Source organism: Penaeus monodon, chromosome 9 (assembly GCF_015228065.2).
Source record: "Penaeus monodon isolate SGIC_2016 chromosome 9, NSTDA_Pmon_1, whole genome shotgun sequence".
Taxonomy (NCBI): domain Eukaryota; kingdom Metazoa; phylum Arthropoda; class Malacostraca; order Decapoda; family Penaeidae; genus Penaeus; species Penaeus monodon.
The window spans coordinates 29439203-29448538 of NC_051394.1; positions in this window are offsets into that span (position 1 = coordinate 29439203).

Here is a 9336-nt window from a genome sequence, read left to right on the forward strand (position 1 = left end):
AATCGGCGAACCCGAAAGTCCACCTTTGCTGCTGAGGTCGGTGATCTAGTCTCTTTAAAGACCTTCCACGAATGGCAGGAGTAGGACGGCGTGGAGCCCTTAGACCTCGTTGGTTTGGTCCGGCTCGTATTCTTAAGAAGACCGGTCCTGTAACACGGTTGGTCAAAGTACTGTCTCCTCCTTACAAGGAGAAGATTTACCACCTTAATCAGCTGAGGCCTTACAGGACGAATGATGAACCCCCCACCTGCCAGATGATGCCGAGCTAGATGAAGATGGGGACGTGGACGTATTTCCCCCTCCTTTAGATGGACTACCGGATGATGATCCTGCAGTTGCTCTCTTGGCCTCCTTTTGCCGACCTCCTGACGATGGTTTAGAGCCTAGAGTGGTCGCCCTCTTTGCTTTTGCTTGAAGGATTATGCCAGTGAGAGGTTTTTGTGACATGTGTGCTAAGTGTTTCGGTTCTAAGAAATAGAAAGTGCTCTGAAAATGAATAATTTTTGAAAATTGGTGTATCAAGTGTGCGTATTAACATTATCATTTATCGTGTATTAATCTGAATTGTATTCTTCCAGCCCAAGTCGAGATGATAGGTTCTGTATTCCACGACCATGTATGTACAATTTACCAACTTGTGGTTTGTCTTCTTGAGATCTTTTTGTTTGTTTAAGCTTTAGTTTGTATTTTTTATTCAAGTGAGTGCTAGATTTTAAATGTAATTTGGAGTTGCATAATTCTTAAGTTTGTAGCTTTTAAGTTTACCTTTATGTTTTTATGTTTAATTTGTATTATCATGTCCTTTAGTTGTAAGATTAATTTTAAGTTTATTTTTTAAAGTTCCTTTGTATTTCTTAATTTGTATTTGATATTAAGTTTGATTTTATGTTTTATTTTTATCTTGTGATTTTATTTTTTTAATTTTGGGCTCAATGTTCTTATTTCCTTTTTGTTTTTTTCTGTCTCTTTCCTGTTCTTTCAGCTATGGTGAGATTGTTCAATGATTCGTCGTCCTTTTCCTTCTTCGCTTTCCTCTTTCGTTGCCTTTCTTCCTGTCTGGTCGTGCATCCATATCTATAGATTTATCAGTGGAATTCATTTCAGGACTTTACCTTTATACAGGATGAACACAGTAAATGCCATACACTAATTCCAGTCTCTTGCAGGTGTGAGGTTCCTTGTGCTTTACGGTCCTTTTGAGTCCATCATCCGCAGTGTAGAGCCTCTCCTCCGGAGGGTCGTGGACGGTCGTGGTGACCATGAGCTGCTCAGTTCTTCTGACCCGTGGATTCGGTGATGTGGCCTTCGACCGACTCCTCTCGTTACCTCTCTGCTTGCCTCTCTGATGCTGCATGACCCCGTCTGCTCAGTCGAGAATGGCTGTACCGGGCCGCACACTAGGGTCCTCAGAAGCAGGCAGTGGCCGTTCTGTGTGCGTCGAGGCCGAGAGGGAGTCGTCCGAAGTCAGGCGAGGAGGGAGTTGTAGTGGAATTCCCCTGGCTTCAGGCGGGACACCCTGCAGGCTTCCGGGCCGCCTGTTCCCCTGACGCTATGAATCTTTATAGGAACTCTACAGACTCCTTCGCCCTGGAAGATGACGTGGCTTTGCTGTTTCCCTGTGTTTTTTTTAATAAGAATGAATCTGTGTTTTTATATTCTCTGATTTACCTTTCCCTTTGGTCCGTGATCTACTTATACATCTACACTATTTCTACTGCACGTAACACTACTTATAAACTACTTACCTTATGTTCTACACTTACTATTCTTGCCTTTTCCCCTTCGACTAATTTACCTCAGTTTTGTTTCTCTCTCGTTTTTCTCTTTGTGTTTTCCCGTTTTCCCTCACGGATCCCTTTCTTTCACTTTTTCTTACTTTCCTGTCTCTTAATTATTTTACGTGCCCACTTTTGTATAGTTTATTATTCTTTTTATTTTTTAGTATTTTTAAACTTGTTTCAAACCCCACCATACACTAATTAATAAATAAAAGGAATTGCATTATGGGTAAAACCTCACCAAGCGCGGGAAGCCCCAGTATAAAGGATCAAGCCAGGTCGGTCAGAAAGAGAGGCTTTTTATCTTGGTGACAGCCCGTTTGGATTTTTAACTGGCTGACTGGTGCTTCTCGTGCTGTAGTGGGTTGCATCTGTTCCAAGTAAGTGTATGGTGTGTTGTCTTGTGTATTGGTTATGTTCGAAATATTGTGTAACAAATGTATAATATGGATGCTCTTTTTATATTGCCTTTTTAGCCAGCCAGTGGTGTTATTTTATTGTTCTTTTTTATTGTGACTACGGGATCACTTTCAAACCACCCGAGAGTCATCCTCAAAATACGCCAAACCCACATGTACAGTACCTTTAGTTGGGTAACACGCTAACAAACTAACATCTTTAACTCTACTGAGTTCATTATCTACTACAATTATTATTGTTATTGTTATTATTATTATTAACATAATTTTTACTATTATTGTTTGAATTACTACAGAAAATATATTATAATTGTGATAATAACAATTATAATGATAATAATGACAATAATGATAATAGTAGTAATTATAATATTGTTAATATCATCATTTCTATTATTCATATCATTAATATAGTTATTAGTAGAAGTATAATTGTAAAGAAATATATCATATCTGTAGTAATTGCAATAATAACGATAAAAAGTAAAATGATAATTATAATGATTATAATATCGTAATTATTGCTATAACCATTGTTACTATTGTTAATAATATTATAATTGTTATTATTATGAGTATAATTGCCAAAAAAATATATATATATTTCGAGAATGATTACAATAATAATTATGATAAAGATGATAATAAGTGCAATAATTGCAATAATGATGATGATAATGATGATAATAATAATAATGATAATAATGATGATAATAATTACGCTAATAAAAATAATAAAGTCTATTTATAATTTTTTAAAAATCCCAAAAGTCGAAAAAAGTGGCATAATCTTCCGAAAATATAGCTTTTCAGAGTCGACGCCAAAATAACTTTCTTTCGATTTCAATCATGATTTGGCGTAATTATTAGACTAATATTGATAACAATAAACACCATTCTATTAATCACGAAAATTATGAGAAATTTGATAAAATTGCTATTATAATGATAATTTTGACAATATATGAAATAGTTGCATTAATGATCATAATAATAATAACAACAATAATAGTAATAACAATAATAATAATAACAATGATAATAATATTATTATTATTATTGTTATTTTATTATTATTATAATTATTGTTATTGTTATTATTATCAATATTTTACTTTTATTGTATTACTACAAAAAATATATTTGATTGACAACAACAATAACAATGATAATAAGGGTAATAATAACCATAATAGTAAAAATGATATTGTTATTGTTATCATTGTTATCATTTTTATTATTATTATTATAAGTATAATTATAAAGAAATATATTATATCCTTAATAATTGCAATAATAATAAAATTCATAAATGATGGTAATAATAATGATTATAATACCGTTATTATTGTTATAATCAATGTTATATTGTTATTATATTATTATAATTGTATTATGAGTATAATTGCCAAAAATATATTATGGCGACAATGATTACAATAATAATGATGATAATAATTGTAATAATTGTAATTATGATCATAATAATGATGGGAATGATTAGAATGATGACGATATACAAGTAATGATGTAGACAAGTTATGAATGAGAATGAATATCTTCCAATACAAGAGATGTTATTTGACCGGTTTCGAATGCGTCTTCGTCAGAAATACATTATTTCTGACGAAGACGCATTCGAAACCGATCAAATACATCTCTTGTATTGTAAAGATATTCATTCTCATTCATACCTTGTCTACATTTGTTAATATGAATACGGTTCAAAGTAATGATAATAATGATGATAATACACAATAACGTTTCCATTTATAATAAAAAGGAAAAAAAAAAATCCCAAAAGTCGAAAAAGTGGCAAAATCTTGCGAAAAATAGCCTTTTCAGAGTCTATGCCAAAATGCCCTTTTTTTATTTCAATCATGATTTTCGTAATTATTAGACTAATGATACTAATAAACACCATTGTATAAATCATGATAATTAATATTATAATGATAATTTTCATAATAATACGAATAATTGCTATAATTATATTATATTTTTTTTTTATTATCATTATCATTAATATCATTAGTAGTAGTAGTAGTAGTAGTAGCACAATTGCAAAAAAAAAAAAAAAAAAATCGTTATTCTTGTTATAATCAGTGTTATTATTATTTTTTTATTACGATTGTGTGTCATTATGAGTGTAACTGCCAAAAAATATATATGGCGGCAATGATGATAATAATTGCAATAATTCCAATAAAGATGATAATAATGATGAGAAAGATGATGATAATAATAGTAATGATAATAAAGATGATAATAATGATAATAATAATCATAGTGTCCATTTATAAAAAAAAAAAAAAAAAAACCAAAGGTCGAAACATGTAAAAATAACCTTTTCTGACTTGCATTATTATTAAACTAATGATTTTAATAATAAACACCATTCTATTAATTATGACCATTTTTGAGAATTCTGTTAAAAATTCTATTATAATTATAACTTTTATAATAATGGAATAATTGCAATAATGATAACAATGATAATAGTAATACAATAGTAATGATAATAATAATAATATTATTATTATTATTATTAATTATTATCGTATTATCTTTGTTGTTGTTGTTGTTATAATTATCATTTATTATTACATTTATTGTTACTACAAAAGATATATTATAACTGATAATAACAATTATAATGATAATAATGATAACAATAATCTTAAGGGTTTATTATAATATTTTTATTATTGTTATTATTATTATAATTATTCTTATTATGAGCATAATTGAAAAAAAACATGTATGGCGGCAATGATTACACTAATAATGACGATAATGATAATAATGGCAATAATGATGATAATGAGGATGAAAATGATGGGAATGATGACGATAATAATAATAACTCTATATATCTTGCGATATATAGAGTTTTCAAAGTCTACGCCAAAATGTTTTTTTTTTTCGATGTCAATTATGATTTGCGTAATTATTAGGCTAATAATAATAATTAGGAGAATATTGATAAAATTGCTATTATAATGATAATTTTCATAATAATGGGAATAATTGCAATAATGATAATAATAATAATAACAATAACAATATTAGTAATAATAATAACAATAATAAAATAATAATAACAATAATAACAATAATAATAATAATAACAATAATCATAATAACAATAATAATAACAATAATAATAATAATATTATTATTATTATAAATATTATCACTTTTAAAAAATGTGATAATACCAATAATAATGATAATAATGATAATAATCATCATAATAGTAATCATAATATTGTTATTGTTATCATTATTACCATTATTGTTATCATTAGTAGTAGTATAATTTTTAAAAAATATATATATTATATTTATAATAATTGCAATTGTAAATTGATGTATTATATTTATGATAATTGCAATTGTAAAATGACAGTAATGATGATTATAATATCTTTAGTATTAATACAATCATTATAACTATTGTTATTATCATTAAAATTGTTGTTATTATGAATATAATGCCTAAGAATATATTTATGGTGGGAATTATTACAATAATAATGATGATAATGATGATAATAACTACAATAATTACAGTAACAACGGTAATAATGATGATAATGATGAGAATGATGATAATAATAATAATGATAACAATGATGATAATTATGATGATAATAACAATAATAGTGTCCATTTATAATAAAAAAGGAAAAAGAAAAAAATCCCATAAGTAAAAAAAAGTTATGTGAATATGGATAAAATTCCTATTAGAATAATAATTTTGATAATAAAAGGAATAATTACAATAATGATGATAATAATAACAATAATTGTAATAAATAATCATTGTAATAATAGTAATAATAATAATAAAAATAATAGATGTTATTATTATTTTATTATTATTATTATTACTATCATTAATATTATTATTATTATTAATATTGTTATTATTATTCCTTATTATTATTATAATAATTAATGTTTTTATTGTTATCATTATCATTATTATTAGTAATAGTAGTAGTAGTATAATTGTAAAGAAATATATTGTATATGTAATAATTCGATATATAAAGATAAAAAGTAAAATGATTATAATATTGCTATTATTGTTATAATTATTGTTATTATTGTTATTATTACTATAATTGTTGTTATTAAGATTATAATTGCCAAAAATATATATATGGCGGTAATGATTACAATAGTAATGATTAAAATGATTATAATAATTGCAATAATTCTGATAATAATCATGATAATTGTGATGATGATAATAATAATTATAATAATGATGATAATAATGATGATGATAAATATAATAGTGTCTATTTATAATGACAATAAAAAAAATAGGAAAAAAATCACAAAATTCGAATAAATGGCAAAATCTTGAGAAATGTAGCTTTTTCAGAGTCTACGCCAAATTACTGTTTTTCGATTTCAATCATGATTTGCGTAATTATTAGGCTAATAAGGATATCAATAAACTCTATTTTATTAATCAGGGCAATTCTGGGAAATTTGATAAAATTTCTATTGCAATAATAATTTTGATAATAATGGGAATAATTGCAATAATGGTGATAATAATAATAAAAACAATAATAGTAATAGTAATAATAACAACAACAATAATAATAATAATATTATTATTATTATTGTTTTTATCATTATTATTATTATTATTATCATTATTATTATCATCGTCATTACTGTTATTATTATTATTATTATTATTATTATCATTGTTATATATTATCAATATTATTACTTTTATTGTTAGTATAACAGAAAAAAATATATATCATAACTGTAATAATAACAGTAATAACGATAATAATGATAATAATAATGACTTTAATATCGCTATTATATTTATAATCATTGTTATTATTGTTATTATTATTATTATTATTATTATTATTATCATTAGTATGTTTGTCATTATGAGTGTAATTGCCAAAAAATATATATATGGTGGAAATGATTACATTGATAATGATGATTATAATTGCAATAATGTTTATGATAGTGATGATAATGTTGATAATAATAACAATAATTGCAATAATGTTCATAACAATTACAATAATTGCAATAATGTTTATAATAATGATCATAAAGATGAATGATAATAAGAACAATGATAGGAATGATGATAATAAAAATAATAGTGTCCATTTATAATAGAAAAAAAACTGAATGTCGAAAAAGTGGCAAAATCTTGTAAATGTAGCCTTTTCAGAGTTTACTCTGATTTGCGTAATTATTGGGCTAATAATGATAATAATAAACGCCAATCTATTAATGATGTCAGTTATGAGAATTTTGATAAAATTGCTATTATAATGACAATATTCATAATAATGGGAATAATTGCAATAATGATGATAATAATAATAACAACAATAATGGTAATAATAACAACAATAATAATAATATTAATGATAATGATAATAATAGTGATAATAATGATTATATTAATAATAATTTTTATTATTATTATTATTATTGATATTATTATCATTATTATAACTCTTTTGTTAGTATTACTACAAAAGACATATCATAACTGTGATAATAATAAAAATAATGATAATAATGATAATAATAATCATAAGAGTAATTATAATATTGTTATTGTTATCATTATTATTATTAGTATTAGCAGTATTATTGTAAATAAGTATAGTATATCTGTGATAATTGCAATAACATCGACAAAAAGTAAATTGATAAATAAAATGATAATAATGATTACATTATCGTTTTTATTGTTATAATCCTTCTATTAATGTTATTATTATTATAAGTGTTGTTATTATGATAATAATGATGGTGATGATGAGAATGATGAGATAATAAATATGATAATGTCAATTTATAAGAAAAAAGTAAAGGAGAAAAATTACCAAAAGTCGAAAAAGTTTAAAATTCTTGCGATATATAGGCTTTTCAGAGTTTAACAGGAAATGCCCTTTTTCGCTTTCAATCATGATTTGCTAATAATGATACTAATAAACACACTTCTATTAATCCTGGCAATTATGAGTATTTTGATAAAATTGCTATTATAATGAGAATTTTGACAATAATAATAATAATTGCAATAATGATGATAATAACAATAATATACAATAATAATAACAATACTACTACTACTACTACTACTAATATTATTATTATTATTTCACTTTTTATCTTTATTATTACTTTTATTGTTAGGCTTTCTACAAAAAATATATATTACAACTATGATAATAACAACAATAATGATATTTATGATGTTAATAATCATAATAGTAATTATAATATCTTACTGTTATTGTTTTTTATCATTATTATCAATATTATTATTAGTAGTGGTAATATAATTTTAAAGAAATATATTATATCGGCAATAATTGCAATAATAACGATAAAAAGTAAAATGATGATAATAATAATTAGTTTAATGTCGTTATTATTGTTACAATAATTGATATTATTATTATTATTATTATTATTATTATTATTATTATTATTATTGTTGTTGTTATTATGAGTATAATAGCAAAAAAAAAAAAAAAAAAAAAAAAAAAAAAAAATATATATATATATATATATATATATATAATTTATATATATAAAAACATATATATATATATATATAATATATATATGCATATATATATATATATATATATATATATATATATTTTAAAATATTATATATATATATATATATAAGGGGGGCAATGATAATAAAAAAGGAAAAAGAAATAAATTTAAAAAATCGAAGAAGAGGAAAAATCTTGCAAAATATAGCCTTTTTAAGAGTCTACTTCGATTTCAATCATGATTGCGAAATTATTATGCTAATAATTATAATAATAAACACCATTCTATTAATCATGATAATTGTGAGAATTTTGATAAAATTGCTATTATAATGCTAATTTTGATAATAATGGAAATAATAATAATAATAATAATAGTAATAATAATAATAATTATAGTAACAATAATAATAATAATTATTATTATTAGTAGTAGTAGTAGTAGTAGTAGTATTGTTATTATCATTATTATTACTTTTATTGTTAGTATTACTAGAAAAAAATTACAACTGTGATAATAACAATAGTAAGAATAATTTTTATAATTATAGT